Raw genomic sequence first — 26,912 nt, 5'->3', positions numbered from 1 at the left:
GCCCCTTGATATGTAACATACAATTAATGATTTTCCACATTCTTGGGAAATGAGATTAGAAAATTGTTTCTGTTGACAATTGTACTGAAAATAGCCATGCCTAAATCTCTGTGAAGCTTTACCTGAAAATAATTTTCACTGGTTGCAACGAATACATTTCACTGCTTGCAAAATGCCATGGAAAAGCTTTGTGACCAAAATTAAAAACAAACGAATAAACACTCATATTAGTACAGCATATAGAAGGAAACTACCTCTGATTTTAGCAAATATTTATAATTATTTTATGATATCAGATCATGTATGCCAAAAACCTAAAATCAGTCTCAACTGCTCTCTTTCCCTTGTCCCTCCAAGTATAATTGATAGATAAGCCCTGTTATTACTTTTACTTTTAAATTTACTTGCTCAACAAATGTTTATTGTGCCAGATACTCTTTTAAACACTGGGGAACTAGCCACAAGCAAATGGATAAAAATTGATACCATCATAGACATTATATTCTAGTGTGTGCATTGGTGGGGGGTGGGGGTGGGGGAGTGGTTAGGGAGCAGGACTATCACATGAGTAAGTAAAATGTACAGTATGTTAGAAACGCTTTAAGGAACAATTAATTTGGGGAAAGTGTATGGGGGAGCCAGAAGGAAGAGGAGTGTCTGGCTGCTCTAAAAGCTGATGGAGATTAGAATCTAGGGATGAAGAATGACCTAGGAGTCCTTGGGCTTCTCATGATAAGTGATGGAAATGGGGCAAAGGATGTGATGAGATTTTTATTGATGGTGTAAACACAAATAATGACTGTAAGTCTGCGGGTGCTGCGAAGGGGAAAGAAGAGGGAGAATTTCTTGCCAGGAACAAGAGAAAATCTAAAGCCTCTCATTCATTCCTGCCAGTGGTGATGTGGAGGGCAAAGATGAGAGCCTGCAGAATTCCAAGACCCTTACTGCCTATCAAATTTCTTCCTCAAAACTATATCCTCTCTCCATCTCTACTTAGCCCTGTTCCAGTTCAAAAACACCTGTGCCAAGACTTTAGTCTTGCTCTCTGGAGTCTATGTTTCATACAATGAGAGAAAATTACCTGAAAAACAAACAAGGCCATGTTCCCCTTTTGCTCCCAACCATTCTTAGTCACAGCCCCCTTGTTCCTGGCTCAGATTTTGTGTTCCAATAAACCAAAGTTGCTCTTAGTTACTGGTCCAGAGTCTCCTACTTTGGTCCAATATGTTTTTTCTTGCCACTCCCTCCCTGTGAAGTGCCCTTTCACCTTTCTAAACCTGACTAAATCTTCCTCGTCTTCTAAGACACAGATTCAATGTCCTCACTCCAACAGGCTTTTCATGAAGCTGAGTTAAAGCACTGCTTGTAAGAACTGCCGTTTCTACTTAAGGCACATGTTTTGCATGGTATCTAAAATATCATGGACTGTCAGATCTCAGGGTCAAGGATCATGCATTATTTATCTAACACTCCTGGACCACAGCCAGGCATCCGTTGGTTACACAACCAAATAAAAATCCATAGGCTACAACTAAATCCTGTTTACTAATCCTGCTTTCTGTCCTGGAATACAATCTCTTTGGGTTGCCTCTGTTATGGCTAGAGATTATTTTGAAATATAAATCTTCACTATTTTCTTCTTTTGAATTTTCTTAAGAAAGTGGGATTTCTCCAAAGAGAAGGACTACATTGTTCCAAAGAGAAGTAGGATTATTACAAATGAATGAGAAGAAAATAAAACAAGGAAAAATTCATATTCAGTTTTTTAAATTCCAAATCAGTCTTTGAAGAATCAAACAAAATATCCAAGAAAAGTTAGGCACAGAGTTGGGGCCACGCTGACAGAATATAAAGGGGAATTGAGGACAGAATATAAAGGGGAATTGAGGACAAATACCTCCCCCTTTTCCTCTGTAATCTAAGAGTGTCAACGTAGGTTGTGGGCAGAGATTTCAGATGATGGGTATCTTAGGGGAGAATGAGAGTTGGAGAACAGGATTCTGATATGTGGTGACTCAGTAAAAAGAAAGCAAGCCTCTGGGGACTGCCAAGCAGTTTAAGGGATCAGTACAAAGGACAAAAATAATATATATATATATATATATATATATATATATATATATATATATATATATATATATATATATATATAAATCCAGTGCTACAGACTCTCCTTAGCATATGAGAGAAAGCCGTAGCATATGCAGGCTGAGAGGCCATGTTCATTCCTCCCTGTAGGGGTCATGGACAACTTCATGTACATCAGCTTTTGTATGATGCAGAAATAGGATGACTTCCTGCTCTTGAGATCAAGTGACAGACTTGGTCGCATGACCACCTTCATCCCACTGCCATCTTCTCACTACCTCCATCCAGTTCTTCCCAGGCAATCATAAGCTCTGCTTTTGCAAATAGAAGGTAAGTGTCTCAGACATCCATAGTAACAGAGGCAATGTTGAAAGGAACAGTCCACTAACAGACTGAAGATATCTTTGTATCTCTTGTATGTTGTTGTAGCAACTTATCCCACAGTTTGAGGAGAGCCTGATGGTCCTTCTAAAACTCACCTACATGTGGAGACTTTGTACTGATGTTAAAATTGAAGATACCATCAGAAGTAGAATTTTAATTTAAGAATAAAGACTTCCTTTAAGTTTTAATACTGTCTCTTAAATTTATATTATAGTAAATTTCAAACATAGTCAAAGGCATAGAAAAATGTGTGATATACGAGTATTTCCACGTATCCAGCATCAGCCAGCTTCAACAATTGTCAATTTATGGGCAATTGTGTTTCATTCATATTCGTCTTCATTCCCCTAACCAAGACTATTTGAATAAAATTCCAGACATCAAATAATATCATTCATATTTCATTATGAATCTTTACAAGAAAAAAATATTATTTTTATTAAACATAATCACAATACTTCTTTCTTGTGTAAAATTTTAACACTGACTCTTTAACATCCCAAAATATCCAGTCAGTATTCAAATTTATTCAGTTGCCCTTTAATGCTTTTTGAATCATGATTGAAATAAGGTTGATAGGTTCTAAGTAGTTGACATGTCTTTTGAGGCTCTTAATGTATAGAGTTCTCTCTTTCTCTCTCTCACTCACAATTTATCTTTTTAAGACACTTGTATAGAGTTGTTGTATAGAGTTACCTATTGTCTGAATTTTGCTGATCGGATAGCCACACATCATTTATCATGTTTTTCTATCTCCTATGTTTCCTGTAAATTTGTACCCCTATAGCTATAAGGGCTTGTTCAGAAGACTGATTTATGTTCAATTTCCTGGCAAGGCTAATTCATAGATTGTTGTGTACTTTTATCACAAGCACATAATATCTGGCTATTCCTTTCTTTTTTGTGTGTGATTGTTAGCAGGCATTGATGACCATTTCTTTGATCCATTATTTCAATAGATATTGAAAATTCTGATATTTTAAATTTAGAATATCTTATTTTATTAACAGGCTGGAGTATTTAAAAGAAATAAACTTCCGCAACAACCACTGTTACACCAAGGGGTGGTCCTATGTGGGGGGAGAATCAGTAATTATTTTACCTTTATTTTCCTGTCATCAAATAATAAGTTGGTTCACTAACATCCTCTAAAATTGAGCAACAGGGATATTTTTTTTTTGAGAGGGGGGTGATATGATTATGAGTTCATGGATTTAAAAGTATTTGCTATGTCTCATTCCATTGTAGTTAGTATTATTATTTCCTGTAGATCAAGTCATTCCGCCACTGGCCAGTGAACGCTTCTTCAGAATGTCTCTGAAGTCTTTTTGCTGTGCCTTCAACAGTCTTTGATCGTGTGCTTGCTTACTTTCCGTGTGACAGGATGTTTCAGGTTAACCTTGGATACCTCCTGCACCCTGAATCCAAGATTTTTCTTTTTTTTAATGAGAGCTTATTTTAAGAGAAAGTAGCCTCTTGTATGGGGCTTTAGTGCATGCCTGAAATCTGAATAAAAATGAAAATAAGATTAAGACATAAAAAGTTGTCTGGCCCTGATTCTGCTCATTGCTAAAATGAACCACTATAGCTTTTTGATTAAAAAAAAAAAAAAAAAAAAAGCTTAGTTTTACAATTCTAAATGTACAACAGAAAATCTTGACTCTTTGTGCTGATATAAGGATTTTATTTTTTTAACTAGCACTAGCTCCCTCTGCAATCTTTGACAAATAAGATAACCACAGAGCAGAGAAGAACCAGAAAGAATCTTGTATGTGGTTTCATAACTTTGTTTTTTTAAAGTAGAATCTATTGTTTAAGTAAATTTCATATAGAGTCCTGATTTATAAGTAAACAAAATTAAGGTTGCTTTGATTAAAGAAGGAAGCCCAAAGCCCCAGTGTCCTGAGGCAGCCCTGCTGTGCCTCTGAAATTCAGGGCTCCAGACATCATGACTTGAGTATCACTGATCTGGGGCAACTTTTGTATGTAGTAAGTTATAATAAGTTTAAGTTATTTGTCCTAGAGTAATGGAACTCTGGATTAATGGTACCTAGGACTATCTCTTAGACTTTTTTTATTGCTAGCCCAGTGATCGGGTCACCTTTACCTGGGTGTCTCAAAGGCGTCTTCTCTAACTTAGAAGTAAATATGCATATACGTCCTCACTTTAGGGCTTTTTGAAATGTTATAATCAATTTAAAAATGTGGGAAATATTGCAAAGATAAATATACCATATGTCAATATCTCTTTTGCAGCTTCTGTATGAGTGACAAAATATCGAACTGCCCCAGTCTTAAGGAGGAGTTAAGGTTGTTTACTGCATCACTGTTAAGAACTCATTTATTAACCAGATGATGATAGCCCAATTAATACAATTAAATTCCTGATTTTTAATAGGGATTTATGCCACATATTGTTTACAAAAACAGCTTACGATGGACTTTTTAATGTAAACTAAAACACTCTTGGTCTCTTGTAAAAATTCAACACAACACTTGGGACATTGCCTTATAAATCACGTAATGCATGATAACAGGCTTTGGTTAGGCAGTAAGTTAAAGAAGCTACTTGGCTCAAATCTCATCCCTTTCCATTGAGTTGTACATTTATCCAACATAGAGAGAAGATCAATGGAAAGAGAAGGTTATAAACAAAGGACTCATGTTTTATCTAAGGCTGTATCTCACAATATCACTCTTTGAATATAATTACAAAGTAATTCTCTCTAATAATTCTTTACTGTTCTCTCTCTTTCTTGTATGTGCTGCCACAAATTCTAAACACTCACATAGGCAGTTTTATTGAAATTAAAACAAATTATGGCAACTCACTTACTGAGAATGACAAATGTAAAGACAGGATTTATTTTAAAGCTACATTAAGTTTCCAAATATTACATTCACAAATATAAAGTATTGCTGAAGTTTTCCCTGGTAATGTTTATCTTATTTAAGTGTACATTGATATGTCAAAATTCCCTCCCAGTCATTCTGAGAGTTTAAAATAAATCCTAATGTGACCTAGGCACCGAATGCTTGTCCCACATACAATTACAGGAACAAATTTTTACTGGACATCTTGGCAAAGCACTTTCTTGCCCCGAAATAGCTTTTCTGAGGATAGAATACAGTTACCTTCACAATAACTGTTACTTAATAAATTTTCCTCAGGGCATGGGTAAGAATTATGTGGCTTAGCAGAAGGTATGAATTTCATAGTGAAAAAAAACCTAAATTTATGAGGTCTAAGAGCTATTGTATCTACTATTTAAAACCAGTGATAGGAAGGAGACATCACAGTGTAGTGTGCTGTATAGTTAACTCTAAAATATCATGGCTACGATTGATTTTGTTTTAAGCCTATGATTTACCAAAACTATATTCTAGTACATTTATTTATCTATACACTAGATAACAGTTTATTCTATTTATTGAGGTAACATTGGTTAGTAAAATTATACAGGTTTCAAATGTACAATTCTATAATACATCATCTATATATTGCATTGTGTGTTCACTACCTAGAATCCTTTTATTCTATTTCTAATTTGTTTTATGTATTTATTTCAACCTATCAGTAAAGTCCAATGTGGTCTCTTGAGTAGCATTAAGTAAAAAAGAAGTGATTCTGAAAGAGAAAGTAGGATTAATTGAATGTCTTAATGTGCCAAAAACCTGCACTAGACAATTTATATTCTTAATCTTAGTTAATATTTGTAACAATTCTAAAGGGAAAACTTATTCCCATTTCGCAGAAGACAACCAGCAAGTCTCAGAAAGATAAGTCACTTGTCCAATTTCATAAGACCAGGAATCAATCACAAATCTTTCTGACCATGTTCTTTCTATCACAGTGCTACCAGCCTCTGAGGAGAGGGGAAAGAAAGTGAAAAGGGGATCAAGGGAGAGCAAAATTAAACAAAGTTTCCTTTGCAATTTTACCTATGTCCAGCCTTTCCTGTTCTAATCATTTATTAACTCACTCAATGACGAATCACTGAGCACCTGCCATGTGCTATCTATATCTTGAATCTAGAACCATTTCTAGGTCCTGGGAATTGAAGAATTAATAAAATTGGCAAAGTCCTGCTCTCATAAAGTTCATATTTTCTAGTGGAGGGAAGCAGATAATAAACAAGTAAATAAGTAAAAAATATACCAGGAGTGCCAAAAAAATGTACATAAGTGGACACTTTGGTTAACGTTGCTCAAGCAGTAGTTTGATGTAATCAGAAGTGTCTGGACGCTGATGGTAACCACTCTGAGCACCTCTTGTAATTGCAGAAGTCAAATGTGACTTGCATTTATCTTTTGTTATCGGTATATATCGAGTATTACAATTTTAATACAGTTTTCCTTTCTTAAAATGTGGATACAATTTTTTGGCACCTTCTATATATGTTAGATGTTGATGAATAGGTGATCCCGGGAGACTTCACTGATATAAAGTTAACAGAAAAATTAAGAAGATTTTTCAGAGAGAAGGTATAGACTAATAACTGCCAAAGTTCCTGCAGCAAAAACATATTTGGTATGACTGAGAAACTGCTAAACAGAGTGAACAAGGGGGAAGAAAAGAATGGTAGTTGAGTTCAGCAAGGTGGTTATAATGTGGAGAAGTTGAAGCAATAGAAGAAAATCCTTGCTGAGCACAAAGTAAATAAGTAGACCTACCTCATTGTACTCTTTTTCCTATTCGGTTTTTATGGTTTTATTCTGTCCTCTCCATCTATCTTCTTGTCTCTCTCTTTCTGCCTCTATTTCTCCTTCCCTCCCTTTCTTCTTTCCTTCCTTCCTGTCTTCCTCATTTTTTCGTTCAGTTCCTTCATACCAATTTTCTCCATTTTCATACATTACTGAGGTTATGATTGTGAAGCACAAAGGGTTAGGATAGCATTCAGGTATAATGTTACTATTGGGAAAATATTCTGGGAGCTTCTCCTCAATGTTAGGAACACGAGTCGGGACCTTTTCAGAAGCTTCCATTCATCATTTCTATTCTTTGTTTCTTCTTCTTCTTCTTCTTCTTCTTCTTCTTCTTCTTCTTCTTCTTCTTCTTCTTCTTCTTCTTCTTCTTCTTCCTCTTCTTCCTCTTTCTCTTCCTCCTCCTCCTCCTCCTCCTCTGCCTTTTTTTCTTCTTCTTTTTTCACTCAGTCAATGCTCTTTCTTTGTTAAATAGATTGTAAAAATTTCAAAGACAAAGATCTTTCTAACCTGTTGTCATATATACCACCTCATTTGTGTAGAATACCAAGTTGCCCAAATTATAAAGCTAACTAGTGGGAGCTATGTCCAGAAAGAAACAAAAGGGACACAAATCCAGTTCTTCTGAATCTTTTTTACTTGTCTTACTCCTAATTATTAATGATGAACATCAATGTATTCTATTATTAGTAAGAAAAATTTAACTAAAGGGTATTTTTCCAATATACATTTTCATAATTTTTAATTCTTACATCCTTTTTGGAAACTGTTAATTTGCTATGCTATATTGGTACACTTATACTGCTCCCTAAATTTATAAATGTAAAAAAAGTAAACACAGCTAAAAATAATGGGTCTCATGGAAACACCTAAAAGTGGAATCTTTCAATTTTTTTTCTTTTCTTTTCTTTTTTAAATATGAGATGCAGAATAGAACTCTCATTTGGGCTCATTTAATCACCCAAGGTCAGAAACAATGATGGTTTCCTTCCAAGCTGTCCACCCCTAGCCTTTTAGCCCTTTGGGTATCCAGTAGGTCAGGGTTTGTAACTCCTAATGACTAATGCATTCGTATTCAAGCTGTTGCAGATGGGATGGGAATAGCACAAACCACGCCTCTCTAATTACATGTATTAGCCCTCAGGCATTAGGATGCATTCTAACATTTGAGGATGGGGGGAGCCAGCTGAATAATCACATGGAAAACACAAATCTGCAGGAGCTGCCGTAGTTGTCCCAGATTCTAGCTGCCAGACGGTTTTTGCACTATTCTGATATAGTATTGACAGCCTGCCTGCCTCCTGTGGATGTCAAAGCCAAGGTCAAGGCCAAGGGAAGTGAACAAACTGTCAACCTAGCATAAGAAAACAGGTAAGCACATTATTAAGACCATAAGGAAGTCTCCATAATTGGCAGAAATATTGGGCGGAAGCTCTAGGTCATGGCATGAGTGGTAATCTATGAGATCACTGCCTCCTTAATGCTCCCACAGGAAAGCAGAAAAATCACTACTTGACGAAAGGTCAGCATTTTATGGACTGGCTTCCTCTCATCTATACCTTTCAAATGCCTTTCTTTTTTTAGACTTTATAACCTCTTTTTTTTTTTTTTTAAGATCAGCTCTTTATTGGATGTACCTGAAAAACAATGAATCTAATATCAGAGTTACCTGGTTAAAAATTATGGATGAAGCAATTCTGAAACCATTTTAGATATGTTATAGGATTGAGCAAATGTGTTAATGTTGGGAGCCGGAATTTTCACGGTGGAAGAAAAGACACACCAGCTATGAAATGGAGAAAGGCAAGAAAAAAACCTCTGGAGATGGGTTAGAAGTGTAGGATTTTGTGCAAGCATCTGATTTCTAAAATATGTGTATGTATAATGCATGTGCTTATGTACATGGATATGTCTGTATGTCAGTACATGCATATACTCGTATGAGTATGTAGGTATATATGTAAGTGTGTGTGTGTGTGTGTGTGTGTGTGTGTATTTTTTTCCTAGCTCTGGCTGCTGAAAGGGCCTAGAAGATACCACAATAAAAATTAGCATACAGTGACCAGAAATTATATCTTTAATATTATTTCCCACTAAAATAATCCTTGGTTCCTTGGAGGCTCCAGGCTAGAGCAGGGTGGTAGAAAATGGACCTGGAACATCTTGTTATACCAGAAAGTAAGGACATATTCAAAAAAAAAAATTATGTAGGCCTGTCACAAGTATATAATAGCCACCTTAAATCGTCTCCTGCTGGCAAAATATGGGTCACTTTGAGCATCAAAATAATTAAGGACAAAAATAAATTATAAATTTTAAAAAGGATAGAAAAGCAGACAGATATTTCACTGGGAGGATGGGCAGAAAAAGCTCCTGCTTCTAGTAAAATACCACAGAGTATGGATTAGTAAGCCATTATTTTGCCATCATCATAGTAAAGATTGGTACAGGTAAGAATCATCAATGGATGCTAAATTCAGAGGGAAAATTTTTTTAAATAGTTTGATTTGGAATTTCTATTTTAAAAAGAAACTAAAATTTTCAAATTATTTTGTATTTAACAAAATAAGTTATTAGAAAAATGAACTTAATATTCAAATAATGAATGAATCAAATATTTACTTGTCTTTGTTTATCGAAGGATAATTTTTCTGACAAAGTTTTCTCTATAACACATTTACAGCCTTAACATCACATTTGACTTTCATGGCTAAATTAACTCTCAAAAATCATATTTTTGTGCACAATAAAGATTCATCAGCATTTTCAACAGATATTTTAATTCTTTGATGGTCAAAATGTTCTCTTCTGAAACACTTACTGTTCTCTCATACAACTTTGTCCAAATATTTACCTGATCTAAACACACACACACACACACACACACACACACACACACACACAGTTTCTTTTCTTTGTTTACTCTAAGAATTAGTGATTTCTTTTGCATATGTGTCTATTCTAACTCCATTATACCTTAACAGGGTAATAGCTTGGCACTGGATTCAGCAGCTGTCCAGCATCACATTATTGGTTTCATGCAATCTTGACATTGCCAATTTTACTTTTTCATCACGTTGCTCTGTACTGCATTGTACTGTTGCAGGCATTCGATTTTTCGCAAAACACCAACTATATGAACACTAGGGATAAGGGAAATTTGAATTCAGATTTTTAATTTTATAAGTGGTCCATTCACTAATGAACTATGTTATATTATGATTATTTTGCTTCTCAATTTACCTTGTAACCATGGGGACAAAGAAAAGGAATATTGGGAAACTAGAACCACCTGTATGTGGCTCCTGGCACACATTACTATGCCTAGCTATTCTCCTAAAGATTTTGATTCTCTTCCAGGGATCCTTGATCCAACAATACAGCCTACCTCATGTAAGGCTCTGCTGCACTAGATCAGAACAGAACCTGGATGAAGACCAGTAACCCACTTAATTTACATATAGACATTTAGTTGAAATGCCTGTTTTAACCGAGGGAAGCCTTGTTGTACTTCCAGTCTCATGCGAAGGGACAGAATAAAGTCCTTCAAAAATAAACAGTGACATCAAATTATCAACTTAAATATCATTATATTTTGTCTTCTAAAGAAAAAGCTGTGGGAAGATACATTTGTCTGTTAGGATTCGTTTATTAATTCAGTCAAGGAATAATTAGTAAATGTTTTCCATCGACCAGTTTGTTGTGTCCTACAAGTCAAAGGTGGTAAAGAGAATGGGGGAGAAGTATTGTTTCCCTGATGTCTTACTTTTATAAGATTCTAAGGAATTCTAACACTCCTGAACAGACATTTGATTTCAATGAAAATAAGGTTTAAATAAATGCTTTCTAATGAAAAACAAGCAAACAAACAAACAAACAAAAAACAAGTTGGATTATTTTAACATGCCTCTAACAAGTCCTTTGTTTAACTGAAATCAATGTTTTATTCAACAACGGTTAACAGTTAAGAAGACAGCCAACTGTTGAACTGTCTTCTGGAGGAAAACACTGACCTAACAGTACTCCAGTGTGAACTGAGGAGAAACAAATTGCACAGACCCAGGATAAGCTGAATATGCATGTGGTCATGAAATGAAACTTTAATTTATACCCCTCAGTCCTACAATTATCACATAAGGAGCCATTTATACAAAACCTCAAACACAGTTTAATGTATTACATTCTCTAAGTAGCTAGACTATAATGGCCCAAAAATCAACTCCCACGTGTCACATGAAGAGTTTAGTGGTTTCAAAACAAGCAAGTAAAATTACATCGTACAAAGTGTACCACAGCCACTAGAAAATGTTTTGATTCTGAGTTTGAGCCCTTTTTATCAGAACAAAAAACTTAATTGTTTTATCTGTTGTTATAATCTTCAGAACTGTGTAAAATCTACAAATTGAAAACTATGCTTGTAATGCCAGTGCTTCTTTTGCAATTTTCAGTGGATTGTTTCTCAGTATTTGTAATAGTATTTGTATTATGTAACTGACCATAGTCACTCAGTTATTTCTAAAAAGTGTCTACATAATTTCATGAAATTTTCAGTTGGACTCTTTGGGTATGACCTACTTAATATTACTAATCATTAATTTGTTAACAGTTATGTGCACAACATTATTATAGGACTAGAGGATACTAAAATGAAAGGAATACATTGGTGTCTGCCTCGGAAGGTCACGGTCTACTGTGGAGACTGACTAAATCAGAATGGGACAGTTTTTGTCGTTGTTTGTTTTGTTTTTTTCTTTTAATTGGGGAGTATTGGGGAACACTGTGTTTTTTCAGGACCCATCAGCTCCATGTCAAGTCGCTATTTTCAATCTAGTTGTGGGGGGAGCAGCTCAGCTCCAGGTAAATTCGTTGTTTTCAATCTAGCGGCTCAGCTCCAAGCTCAAGCCATTGTTTCTCACTGGCTCATGTGGGAATCGAACCAGAGACCTTGGTATTATGATCACTGCGCTCCAACCACTGAGCAAACCGGCTGCCCCAGAATAAGGCAGTTTGTTGATTGTGAACAAAGCAGAGTGTTCCTTGCAGAAATGCAATCAAAAATGGAAAAATCATACAATTACATCCACAGAAAATGTATTTGTAAAACGACAATACCGAGATTCCCTGAGCTTGATTTCTCTATTTATGGGCCAGAGCTGGGTGATCCCTGCAGTGTCAGATATATTTTTTTATGAGCTTAGTGCCAGTTTTGAAGCTTCCCTCACATTAGAGTTGAGGGGCAATGCCAGGCAGAATCGGGCGGTTATTAGCACAGTATGTCAAGTGTTCCTCCTCTTCCTTCTTTTGTCTTTTTCCCTTTTGACAGGCAAGAACTTAGGATGAATTGGAAGCTATGAAGCCAACTGCTGCAATGAGTCTCTCACCAGCAACCTCCCTGGCAAACGTCCCTGCTCTGGTAGAGAGGTACTTTGTGAGATATCTGTCCGCCTCCCCTGCTGGGCAGGGAGCTTGATGTCTGCAGCCTGGGATTTCTCTTTGAGCCGAAGGTTTACTTGACTCTCCACTGATTCAAGAAGAGTCCAAAATAATAACAGCTTATAGATAGAGATAGAAATTGAGATCGAGATCTAGATCAAGATAGAGATACATGTATAGCACTTACAACTGCAGACCCTGTATTAACTGCTTTACAAAACATAGACCTACAGAACAAATGAGGCCTCACCCACTCTCAACTCCTGCCTGAGAAATGCCCTAAGACTAGTCAACTCCCATTTAGAAAACAGCTTGGCTAATCTAATCTCTACCCTGTTTATGGGATCCATAATTGATATGATGTTATTTAATAATACATTGCTTGGACTTATATTAAAATAAATTTGATTTCTCTAACATCAACTGTCATCAGCTAAAGACAGAGATTTAGCCAGAACCAAAATCTCTGCCCTGTAAAATGCAGTGTCTCATCTGAAAAAGAAAGCGTCATGTGATTGAAAAACTCTGAATTTGAAATCCAAAGATTTACAGTTCCAATGCCAGTCCCCTATTTTACTAACTCATGATAGCAGTCAAGTCATAACCTTATCTATAATATACTTAAGAATCTGAGATGGCTATCTTCCTTTCAGGAATTTTATGACAGTGCATATAAAAAAGGTTTTTGGATTTTATGCACACATTAATTGTATTTGGGGTTATGCTATACTAATTCATATATGCATCGTAGTATATTCTTTTTAGGATCAAGAACTGTTCTCCCCATCCTCGAATCTCCCTATAGCAGCCTGCAGTATGCCTTCTCCTGCATGGGAACTTGGTAAATATGTTGACATTTTTGTCACTTAGATTCAACCTTTCAAAAAATCCAAAGTTAGTGTATGTCAACACACCATCTTAAGTGAAATTTTTATATATGTAACACAGTAAGAAATAGGGTTAGAGCTTTTAAAATATTATTATTATTATAACTATTATTATTTTCAAGGTGGTTGTCTAACCCAGATCCATCCATTCTCTCAATCTTGGCACATACAATGGTCCGGTATATATTCTAAAAATAAAGGAAGTCTAATTACCCTAAATGAGAATTCAATTAATAATAACTGTTCTATGGTCTAATAATATATTTTACCAAGTAAGCAACTATTATCTATTTATGGTTAAGCTTCAATTCACTAAAGGAAAGAGTCTTTTTGATATATAGTAGAACACAAGTTACACATTATTCAATAAAAAGTTTTTAGATGCAAATTGCCAGCATTTTCTGTAAAACATCTTGAGGGCACATCATGCACGATATCCAATGTTTCTGAATTATTTTAGATTTCCCATGAAGTGATCTCTAAGCATTAAAACTGACCTCTACATATGTTCTCGTGATAGTGATAGAGGGTTTTTTTGTTTGTTTGTTTAAGACATTATCAGAAAACAAGTATCGTTATGGAAATGTGAAATAGTGTGTCCGAGGCTGGAGGGAGTCAGTGAATCCCTGAGAACTGAGTGATTCTTCACGTGATTGACATGACTTGCCTTAACTCTTCCCGTGCTCAGACCTGGGCAAGAGGGACCTTCACTCTGGACCCCAAGACTCAGAGGATCCCACATATTACAAATACTGACCACAAGAATGCTCTGTTTTGTTTTCAGAAACCAAAGACAAATTTTGGAGTGTTTGCTAATAATTCGGGCTATGATGAGAATCACAAGAGATCAATACTTAAGCTAAACTGAGCCAACCACTCAGGCTAGAAGGGAGGCAGGGAGGGAGGGAAGTGTGGTGCGATGAGAAAATTATAGCCTTTGTCTGGGAAAAAACAGAGAAAGAGTGACTGCTTTTGTTCAAGTTTCACTATCTAAAATCTTTAGAGGTGGGTGGCACAGTTTTGGAACTGCCTAGAAATTCTGAGTCAGAAAAGTGATATGTTGTGGGGAAGAAAGCTGCTCTTTCTGGCTCTTTGGGGAGTTTGACTCAGTCAGTCTCCGTCACCATGTCTATCACCGCCAAGGCCCTGCCTCCACCCTGCCTTGTCACATCCGGTGCCCAGCACCATCTAAGGTTCTGGTCAGCACAGCTGGCTGGGGAAAATCACTGCCCTTTTGCACTCCAGATCCCAAAGGTCTAAACCCTAGGAACAGTTTGCATGAGGGTGAAGGAACTGACAGGAACTAGTCTGGGCCATGAAAATACTTTGATTTATAACTTTCACACTCTTAGAAATATGTTTGTAGGCCTCTTGCCCTGGACTCTGTAAATGTTGGGAGAAGGCCTGTAGCTTTTCCTATCATCTCACTGACCCCCCTCCTCTCAGTCTGAAAAGAAACCTGTTTCAAAGTGTCATTCATTTCAGAGAGAACAGTAATATTGCTAAAATGTTGGGAAAGAACATCAATCCACTGAGAAGATTCCAAAAAAATGTGATTGTTGAGTATGCTAAAACAATGCCACTAAACCAAACTAAATCCGACAAATGTACGTTCGTTATGAACATGGGTATTTATAGGTTCCTAGAAATCAATATGTTTAACTCTTTCCTATTTTTAGGTGCGAAATTTGAAGTCAAGAGGACTGAGTGAATTTCCCGTGTTCATTTGTTTAATTCAACATCTCTATAATGTACCAGGTAAGATGTGCTAAGAGGATTATTAAAGCAAAATAAGAGGATACAAAGTGAGTGCGGATCTCATTTCAGTTACAATGGTCATTTGAAATGGTGGTACCGCTTGAAAGGTGATAGAAATAAAGGAGAAGAAGGGAGCCATCTGAGTGCATAGGAAAGAAGATGGAACACGGAGAGAACAGGAGAGCAAATCCCTGAGCTAGAAGGGAGTGTGATCGCTGTATCAAGACAGTGAGCAAAGTTAAAAGAACAGTAAGACAGGGGATTCTGAAGGTACCTAGGGCCAGATGCCACGTTCCGTGCACATGACTAGGATTTTAGATTTTCTACTGAGTGAGATGGGCAGAAATGGAGCGCTGAGACCTGGAGAATGATAGGCTCTGATTTATGAGGACGAAGGATTCCCATGGCTGATGTGTGGCGGAGACTAGAGGAGTCAAGAGAGAAGCAGTAAGAACAATTAGAACACAGCGCATCAAGGGCAACCTAGTCGCCCAACGTCCTTTGTGCACACGTTACTTCCTCCTGGGACAGCTGACGTTCTTTGAAAATCATAACCCTTTCGTATTTTTAAATGTGTTTTATCTGTTCATTATTTCCCTTATAGGATAGGATATTATTTCTTTTGCCCCTTTTTTCCTTCTCTTTTTTCCTAGTTGGGGAAAGCAAGATGGTGTAAAAATACAGTGTTTTTTGTTGCTATCGATACTGTATAAAATGCAGCAAAATTAACATATTAAGTTGAACATGTCCATGATAGTTTTTTATTCTCCGGAGTAGCCTTTGATAATATACCTTTCTGTTAAACAAATTGAAAATGCAATATAGGTCCATTTATACTTAATTATACTTTATATACTACTATGTGTATGTCCATTCCAATATAGAGCATTATAAAATATTATAAAGGATTCATAAAAGCTGACTATAAATAGAATTGTTGAAATTATGGTCATGTACTCTGATAGGTCACTCTGTGAAGCTCTGGAGGGGATGGCAATCCAACTTCAGACACACCACCAAAGCTGTAGAGGCTTCATTCAAAATTACATGGAAGTTAACACTGACCTCCATTGAAACTGCAAGGACCTAGTGCAGCCTTTCCTGGAAGCACTAACTATGTGCAGGATTTTTGAGAGTTTGAGGCCATCTCGAGACAGAGATTAGCAGAAACACAAGGGCATTGGAAAGGTTGAGCAGGTGAGACTGGATGAGAAGGAGGAAGATGGAAGGATTCTGAGGCCCATTCAGGATAGCTCTGCGTGAGTTGAAAAGTGTCTTGAAGAGAAAAGTACAGAAATATTCTGCTCTACTTTCCAGGTTCTATACATTTCTGAATAGCTAATCAAGATGTTGCTTTCTTCCTGTATTAATATCATAATTATATGCCTTTCTATATATGGAGGACATTAGTTGGGTGTTTTATTTCCCTAATTCTATCTCCATACATCTCTATATATTCATGTCTATATATCCATCTCCATGTCTATATTGTATGTCTCTATATGTACATGTATGTGAACACGTCTATCATCTATCTACCTATCTAGCTGGTTAGCTAGCTAGCTATCTCCCTATACATATTTGTGGAATCCTTATTGGAGTATTTCACTTATCATATAGTTGTATCAAGATTTGTGCAGCATACTCTGAGAATGACTTCCTGAGAATGGGGTGAAAGCATATTCAACTGCTCGGTTCAGAACATTTACTGGTACTGTCATTTCTTCTGCATTCATTTTCCACTATTGACTTGAAAACGAATAGGGGTGTATAATAATAGATGTTTAATTTGAAGAGTGCCCCAAATGTACATGAAAAAAAAAATTAGAGAATTTCATAATGTCTTCAATAAGCAAAATGATTGTGCTTATCATTCTCTTGCAAATTTTTAAGATTTGGCTCAATCTCTATATATCTCATAAAGAATAGATATTGTGGTTTTACATGAGTGTAGTATCATTTGTTATAACATTGTAATACTGTTATGTTGCCTATTATAGAATTTTGATAATGGTAATATATTGTACATAACATTCTGCAACTTGTTTTTTTGTTGTTGCTTTTTTTTGTTGTTTTTGTTTTTATTTGAAAAGAAAATACACTAATAGAATATTTTTACAACCCACATCTTTCTCTTAATTCACTAAAATGCTTTCTTTACTGTTTTTTTCTCCTCACCTTTAAATCTATTATTAAATACTGGGCTTCCTGCCATTATTATCTAAATTTCTAACATTTTCCATTGTTTTCTGTTTCTATAGAAATAGATAGCTTTGCTTTGTATTTTAAATTTCTTCCTCTAAGTCTTTTAGTAATGCTATTAATTTCTGGGAGGGGGGATTACTAATTTTTGGATACAACTTTTTCTTGCACTCATACTTCTCTTTCAAAGCAGCCATTCTTGTTTAATAGATTTATTCTTTAGTTAAACCAATCTGAGTATGGAAATTACAGTTTTTTTATTTATTCTGATTGTCAAATTGATATCTGCTCCCTTTAATATTAGTTGTTCTGTTCATCTAGGCTTTTCTCTCCTATTCTGTTGACTGTCTTCAAGCGTCTTCTAATCCTTGGTGGTCAGTTCATGTTTATCAACAAAAGACCTAGTCAACTAATACAGGAAGCTGGTGTGGAAACCTCTGCCATTGATAGGCTTTGCCTTACTTTGAATGGTAGTACTGACAGTTGTTCTGTACATATGGGTAGACTGTTTCAATGGTCAACTTCATCTTAGGTCACAGAGATAAGGATCAGTCCTTCCCCTAAACTCCAGTACCACAATAACCCCAGCTTTATTCAACTATGTCTGGGCTCACAAATGGAATCTCAGCCTTTCCTAAGTATGTTGCTATTGTTTTGTTGTTGTTGTTGTTTGCTTTAAGAAACAGCTCCCTCCTTTTAACCTGGGGCAAATCAATTTGATATCATTACAGCCATTTACTTTGTAATCACAAGGATGGATTTGCAGAAGTCAATGGAGCTGACTAGCTATTCCCACAAATTATCCAGAATCAAATACCATGATTTCTGTCCAATAAGTATGCTATTGGGACAAGGTGGCAAAGTGCTGTAAGTTATAAATAGAGTACTCCTATTTTCAAATCCAGCATCTTTTGAGACACACAGAGTTTTAGTCTGCTAGATGCTTTTGCTAACACGTGTGTCTTTATTTTAAATAGATTGGTTTCAATGCAATGAAAAGCAAAATAAAATAAGCACACAGATCAGATTGTTTGTGGAGCTTTTGACTGCCGGAAAACTAGTGTATACTGCTTCCAACATCCTGGGCAATAAATTATTATGTCCATAAGGAGGTTTTACTATCCAAACTGCTCAGAACCATTCTCTTTCAACCAGCCCTACATCCAATAGCCACATGGGCTTCCTGGGAGCTAACTTCTATGCTGATAGATTGGCTGCATTCCAATATCCCAGGGTTGGAGATTCTGCCAAATTATCTCAGGCAAAGAATGCTTTGTAGGTAACACTGATGAGACAACTCAAGAAGCCAGCTGTGATGTGGGTGGAAAATCCATGCTTCACCATCATGTGGAAGGTTGGATTTTGTTGGCTCCCAGCTGCCCTTAAATTTGGAAGGGAGCACTGTTTTCTCTTCGCCAGCTCTCAGAAGGCATGAGGACCTCTTTAGATTTCCTACTTATTTTCAAGCAGTTCCCACACATTCTGCTGGCTGGAAACAAAATAGATCAGATCCTAGTTCCTGAAAACATATGATTATAGAGACAGTCTTTGACCTATGAAAAATGGACAAACACACATCATTTGTTCCCCAGTTGTATGAAACTTAGATACCACAGACATAGATGTCAACTTTCTAGACCAGTCCATAAAAACCAACATTTCCTCACAATCTATAAGAAGTAGGAGTAAAGGTGCCACAGTTCCAAGCTTCAAGTGTTGAGTTTAGTGATAGTTTGTAAATCAAATCCCCCCCAGCCCCAGTGGTGGGAGGACTGAACCAGTAAAGTGCTGAGGAAGGGGTTTAATGATTTCCTTAGTCACATGGTGATCACATCCTCTGAACTATACCACTGCCCTCTCCCATTCATCCTTCATTTGTCTTTTAGATTAATTTATCTAAAAAAGTAGATTTATTTTCTCCTTGCTTGAAAAAATTAGGAATTTACAGTTGTTTTTTTGACTGAAATGCTCTTCCTAACCCTTTCAAACTCATTTTGTTTCCAGAACTTACTTTCATTTCCTCTATGAAGCTATAACTCCTTGGTAAAGTCAATTACTCCCTCCTCTTTACTACTTTGGAAAAAAAAGAATTTTAAAATTATTATTTAATGTCTTTATAATTGTGATGGTTCATTGTGAAGGCTTTTCCTGTCTCTTATTCAAAGTGTACACTGTCTTATTTATGTTTGCATTCCCAGATCCCAGGGAAACAAAAATTTTATTTAAATTCATGGTAACTACATTTTTCCAGTATTCCTCCATAGGTGTATGGACCAAAATAATAATAATAATTATTATTATTATTATTATAATTATTATTATATTATTATAAACACAACAAAACAAAACAAAAAAACCTCACTTCACAAATTGCAACTTTTTTGTATATCTATTTACATACCCTGAAATAGTGTTCTGTAAAATGTCTAGAAACTATTAATCTACAACATAATCTAGCTATAGAAGAGCATAAGTATTTTATATTATATATAATTTTAAAAAATATTTGAAGCTAGAAAACATCATCTCTTCATTGATTTTACATAATAGAAATTTTAGATCCTGTCAGAAAGTCTATCTTTTTTTAAAACTGAATATTGGATCTGCTCCCTCTCTCTTGTATTTAGTTTCCCAGGAATTGCTACATAATTCAGTTGTAAAAAGGCTTGTTTAGACAAACTAATAAGTGATTAATTATGGACACCCATTCTATAACTTCTGAATGCCAATACAAGGAGAAAAAGACTGATTTTTATTCAGTTCAAAGTATACTCATAGCTTGTAGGGGATGTACTCAGTACAATAATGTCTGACTTTCTCACACACTCAGGAAAAATCTTTAAAAACATTCTCTAATATGTATGTATATGTATACATATATAATACCTACATATATATATATGTACATATACATATATACATATATATAATACATATTTTTCATCTCTTCCCCTTTTTCTTTTTCTTCATTTTTGAGAATGGATTTCCTCATGGTATTTTTCTCCCCTGAGGTGTTATTCACCTTTTTTACACCTGACTGGTGATAGAATGGCTGCCTGATTTAATCCACATGGCACCAGAGAGATCTTGGAGATTAGCTCTTTGATGCCTCTTTGAAAAAATGCAAATTCTCCCAGAACTATCTCCCAGGAGGTATTGTTAGGTTCTTCTCAGTGTCTGAGCAGCCTGGACGCATAATGCGATGCCCCACAGGAGCCATGGTTTACAGCCTCACATAGACATGTTCCTACAGGATGACTCCCATAGCTCACGGAAGGATGACTGATCACCACAGCCTGCTCGTATATGAACCCCACCTACGCCTCTTCAGCCAACACTATTTTCATTATCTGAAGCCAAATAAATCATTCAACACTGGATCACATGCATATTCATTGTATCCTAAGTAGTCTGTGTGGAAAATAAATAAAATCCTGTATGTCAGACTTTGAGTTAGAAGGTATCTTTAATGAACACATCTGATTATTTGAACCTAAATCTTGAAAACTGTTAATGCTACATCTTAGTTACCCAGGTCTTGAAGACAAAGAAGAAATATATCCTAAACTGGAGCCACCATATTTAGGTATATAGTCACATGTATACAATAATTATTCTGATGAAAGTGATAAATTGCATCATGACAAGATTCAAGAAGTATTCATTACAGAAGCAAACTTTAGAAGGAAATATTCAAACTGCTTGTTTGTCTGCTAAAACTTCACTTGATACAACTATCTCTAGGAATGATAAATAGCTACTCTACATCGAACACCTGCTGCATGTCAGGCAACATGCTCGATACTTTATAAACATGATATAGAAATCCAGGAAGAAATTTTTACTCTCACCGGTACCAGTGTATCATAAATATAATTCCTCCATGGAAAGAAGGGTCTATCAACACTGCTTTTCCAACGTGGAAGCAGAATTTAACTCTTTTTCATTCTCCAAGGTTCTCTGTGTATTGTATCATGTCATCCAATGAATTCACTTTTCCATTAATTATTTCACTTCCACTATCCAATTTTTGTAAAATTTTCAATTTTCTTTCAATGTCCAATTTGTCCACCGCCAGGCAATAAAGGCTTATATCTACATCCTTTATATCCCTCTTCTCTCTTGACCAATAAGGAAGTTCTCCAGGCTCTATTTAACATCAGTCTTACACCGGGGATCCTATCATCTTCAGAAGTCTACACAAAAAGCTTATGTTATCAATTAGTCATACTTTCTTTTTTATAATGTATCTCCCTCTCTAAGGCATTCATTACTCCAGTTAGAAAAGAATAAAAAAATAAACCCTCCTTTAGGTAATATCCCAACTCTCTATCTGTGATTCAATGATATTTAAATTCCTGTTGATTTTCTCATGGAAAATTTTTTTTGGAGTAGGCTGTGTATAAGATGTGTGTGTGTGTGTGTGTAAAGGGAATGTGAATCCATTATCTCCAAATTTTATCCATACATATTCAATAAACCCCAAGTCAGATTCTTCTTGAGGTCTTCTGGTTTTAGCTATTTTATATATAAAATTTACTATACCTAATTAAATGCAATAAACTGTAAAGTATATAACGCATATAAAATGTGAGTTCTGATATCACATTTCAATCCTCCCAATGTATCTATGGCTTAGAGAACTGCCTCTGTTCTGCCTTTGAAATACTTCTTGTCTCATTTTAAATACCCTATCTGATTCCTCCTCTCAGCAATATGTTGCCAGAATACTCACTTCTTGCTACAGAACTTTTATTATTGATTTATTCATCCAACAAACATTTATTGAACCTCTATATTGGGTCAGGCTGTGTTCTAGCACAGCAGACATAGTAGTGAACCGGAGAGTTTCTGAGGGCTTATACTCGTAGTCTCATGAAGAAAGCCACTAACAAACAAGAAAATGAACAATTATATAACATCACTTTCTGCAATTTGCAGTTTTTGTTTCTTATTAGCTATGAAATGTTTACATAGTACTGTAGCTCTGAAATTTTAACCTGAGAATTTTGTGTTCTTTGGATGCTAGCATGATGATGGTGGAATCACCTTTTGCTTAGAGATTAAACAAGCAACCACATTAACTTCTCTTAGCCAAAGTAGCCTTGAACAATATGGTATAAGGGCATCAATCACAATTTTAAATGGGTTATATTGGATAACAGGGAATAGAAGCAACAAATGAATTCTTTTCAATTATATTGTCTGGTCTGACTTGCCCTAATACGTTGAAGTAGGTGACCCTAAGAAAAGAAAGGGATCAACAAAGGAACAAAACAAACAAATAGAGAAACAAAAACTCATAGACACAGACAATAGTCCAGTGGTTGCCAGAGGGTAAGGGGAGAGGGGGGCTCTAGAAGAGGGTAAAGGGGGGTCAAATATATGGTGATGGAGGAGCACTGACTCTGGGTGGAGAACACACAATGTGATATATAGATGATGTATTATATGATTGTACACCTAAAACCTATGTAATTTTACTAATCATTGTCACTCCAATAAACTTTAATTAAAAAAAAAGAAAGGAAAGGGATCATAGCACCTCTTGGCCTAGACAACACTCCCTTCGGAGTTAATTCTTTCTGTTCATGGGGGTGGGGTAGATTAGCTGGATGTCTCTGTGTTCCTCTCTCTGCTATGACAAGTTTGGCTATAATATTTTATAGCTTAGTAGCCAGAGAAGGAGGTGGTTTGCTTCCAATTTTCACCTCTAATGAGTCCTCAAGAGAGAGATTAAAAGAACAAAACTGGTTAGATCTAATATAAATTGTTTTAAACTTCTGCTTTTCTCATTGTTTTCCTTTTTTAAATTAAATGTACTGGGGTGACAATGGTTAGTAAAATTACATAGGTTTCAAGTGTACAATTCTATAATACATCATCTATACACTGCATTGTGTGTTCACCACCCAGTGTTCAGCTTTCCATCACCATATATTTGACCCCCTTTACCTTCTTCTACCAGCCCCCTTCCCCTTTACCCTCTGGTAACGACTAAACTATTGTCTGTGTCTAAGAGTTTTTGTTTCTTTGTCTTTTTTATTTGCAGCCTTCAGTTTTATATTCCACATCTGAGTGAAACCATATGGTTCTCTACTTTTTCTGTCTGACTTATTCCAACTTTCTGCTGTTTTCTCTTATTAATGGAGGTCTGGCTTTAAAGGAATAGCCAAAGTAGCCACTGAACATTCTGACTCCTTAATTATGAATAATCCAGATGGCTGACATCAACTTTAGTGTTAGAAATATGCTATGAGTTAACCATAGATGTGGGAAAAAATAACCCCCAAAATAAACTTAGTTTTCTCTTTTATGGATTATCCACCGTAGTTTTGTCTATTAAAAATCAGAAATGCAAATGTAGGTATTAGTTCAACACATATAAGGTAAGACCATGTCTCATGTGCAACTCAGTTTTCTAAGGTTTTACTGAAGGTGTTGACCTCAAAGGATTACAGGTAAGCCTTTAAGACTATTACACGAACTTGGTAAAACATACATAGTATCTCAAAAAAAAGAGCTACTAGTGTTTTTAGTGGTGTTTTAGTTTTTTTTAAAAGAGAACAGGAGTTTGGCTTTGGGATAGGGAATCCATGACCCTGAATATCTGGTAAAATTTCTTACAATCATTGGCCCCAAAAATAAAAGGATGAGAATTTCAGAGCATATTATAATAAAATGTATTTCACTGCAAAAGAATAGTTTCAGTGCAGTGAATATTTCTATTGTTAAAAAATATGACTTAATTCTAATGATGTTAACATTATATTTTCAGGCAAATATAACGTTTGGACTGCCTGGACTCAAAGGGAGAAAAGAGATCTCAAATTTATTTATGACATAGTAGCTATCAAAATATTCATAGAATTCATCTGAATGTTATGGACTCCAGCTCATCTATTTTATGTAATTTCTAAGCCAGAATCTTGGCTAAATGTGTGAAATCATTGAACTGTATCTGAGTTTCATGCACTGAAGCTTGCGTTTCTTTACATTACAAAAAGACTTTGAGAAATGGAAGGGATTAATAAAGTCAGCCAAGTTTAAATTAAATATGATTTATAGCTCTGAATGAGTATATTTATGTTCTCTACTTTCAAAACAAAGAGGAAGTTTAAAATTGCATTTTACTCATGAAATAATTTTATAGCAATTATAAATTGAGTTAGCAATTTCTTGCCTCTAAATGCATATAGCTATCGTGTCCAAGATGTTTTTTTCATGGAGTTCCAAAGCAATATTTTAGGCATTCCCTGGGAGTTTAAATCAAGGATAACACAACAGAGCTTCATCTAGGCAGCAAATGGTCAGAGTATTTCCAATCAGAGCTAATAACCTCTCAACTATAAACTGTCTCCAACCTGTTGTGATTGTTGTTATTTTAAATTTGTGCTGAATCTTTTTGACCATCACTACATAAATGGACATATTTCTTATGTATCAGGCATTTGGAGAGATGAAAAGAGAAAAAAGAAGAGAGAGGTGGTAAAATAATTATGGGGTAAAATATTAGGTTGGTGCAAAGGTAACTGTGGTTTTTGCAATTATTTTTAACCTTTTAAACCACAATTACTTTTGCACCAACCTAATAACAAATGAGTATTTCTTTTATCTTTTCAAAACATGTGAACATATACTCTCTCTCTCATACACACACAGTCATACACGAGTACACCCATGAACAAACTTATACATACACATCACACACACATCGCTTGATTTGATAACCTTCTAATGATATGCTATTTACAGTATGGGGAGTGGGAATGAACAAAATTGCTTACAGAAAATACTCCTATTTTCTCCCTTGAACTCATCTTCTTAGTGCATTGTGCTTCCTTAGTGCATGTTTTTGTACTCCACCCTGTGAGTTCCTCAATTCACTGAGAAGTTTCTTTAAGACCCCAAGTTTGAACATTCTTTCTACCCCCTAACAGTTTCCTTCCCATTATAGAAATTTCTTACAGTCGAAAGGCTCTGTCGAAAGGCTCATCATATGAAGAATAATTTCCTATCAGCCAGATATGTAAATAAATTCATATCAGCCAGAAGAGAAAATATTAATTACAACACATTTTCCCAGCCCACACTTGCTAAGTGAAGCCATTCTATAGTATAAAGTAATATCACATATAATAGCTTCAATTTTTTGAGGATGACCTGAGGCAGGCACTTCATTATTACCTACAACTGCTCTGTTGGAAAAATGTGATCATTCACATTTTACAAACAAGGAAACTGAAAGATGAAGGTTAATTATTTGGTCCTCACCCTGATCCAAACTCTAACCCTGATGTCAGGACAAGGAAATCAATCATGGAGCTGAGATTTAAATTTAGTTGAGTCTTATTCCACAACCCTCACCTTTCCCACTAGTTCATGTCCTACATTTTTGATGAATCAGCCATGAGCTTTTAATTAAGTGTTGGGTATATTTATGAGCAGGATGATGACATTCAGAGAATAAGATATATAAATTCTAATATAGAACACTCTGTGTGTGAAATAGAAAGAGCACATGTATACCTGAGCTGTCTGCTCCTCCTGAGATGAATTATAACAATAACTGACGTTCATTAGAGGCACTGCACACTGTTTTCCCTGTCTGTCTCTCAGTCACCAGATCATTTAAGCTTTTCCACAATCAAGGAATAGAAGTTTTAGTTAATGTGTCATGCCCTGGTGACTCATACTAAATGCTATGAGATCTAGTTTATGCCTGATTTCAGCAATGTGTCAGGAATCATAAAATGCTACTTTTCTTCACAGTCTACTTATTTTATTTATGTTGAAGGGCACAAGTTTCTTTGTTTTTATTACATGAAAAATCTCCAGTGACAATGTCCTAGATTTAAGTTCTGAAATAAATTTGCCATTCTAGCAATGATAATGACACATGGACAGCTCCATTGACTGAAAATCAAAGATACACAGGTTTCAGCAGTATGACTTCCACAAAGCAGCAATTCCTTCATATCTAGGTTAAATCCATTTTGTAATTCCAGAAACTGTTTACCAGTATTTCTATTTACGTTTGAGAAGATATAATATAAATCTCTTGATTCCATAAGTTCGTATTTTTTGCTTAAGGTTTCTGGCCCTAAAACCAAGGGAAAAGTTTGTTTTATTAAACCTCAACCACAGTGAGTCAGTGTAGTTTGGATCTATTTTTCTGTACATGTTTTTCTTTTATTGTTATTGTTAAAGAATTAAAGCTGAAGCACTAACACTTAGGGGACAAATGGGATAAGGAGATAGAAAAGTAAGTTATATAATATTTAAGTCATCTGAAATAGAAGGAAATAGAGGGTCTAATGTTTCTTTCATTTTAGAGTACTTTAGAGTGAAAAGAAAGCAATTGGAATTTTCCCTATATTGTTTCTATCATTATATTAATTCTAACATTTACTAGTGCCTACTACATATAAGATATTTTACACATATTATTTAAAA

General features: G+C 35.5%; 1 long non-coding RNA gene across 2 annotated transcripts; it reads left to right on the top strand.

The window, feature by feature from the left end:
* Positions 1-2,203: 2,203 nt before the first annotated feature.
* On the top strand, positions 2,204-17,295 carry LOC141570713 (uncharacterized). Of its 2 annotated transcripts, none has more exons than XR_012495156.1 (5): positions 2,204-2,418; positions 12,500-12,597; positions 13,375-13,450; positions 15,176-15,254; positions 16,220-17,295. It is a non-coding gene; the product is annotated as an uncharacterized LOC141570713 (long non-coding RNA). The 2 variants fall into 2 exon arrangements; XR_012495155.1 differs by lacking the exon at positions 2,204-2,418 and adding an exon at positions 8,364-8,547.
* The last annotated feature ends 9,617 nt before the right edge of the window (positions 17,296-26,912 follow it).

The sequence above is a fragment of the Rhinolophus sinicus genome, linkage group LG03 (genome assembly GCF_036562045.2).
Source record: "Rhinolophus sinicus isolate RSC01 linkage group LG03, ASM3656204v1, whole genome shotgun sequence".
In the NCBI taxonomy this organism is placed as follows: Eukaryota; Metazoa; Chordata; class Mammalia; order Chiroptera; family Rhinolophidae; genus Rhinolophus; species Rhinolophus sinicus.
Note: the sequence above shows the minus strand (reverse complement) of the source record. Positions and strands in the feature narration are given on the sequence as shown.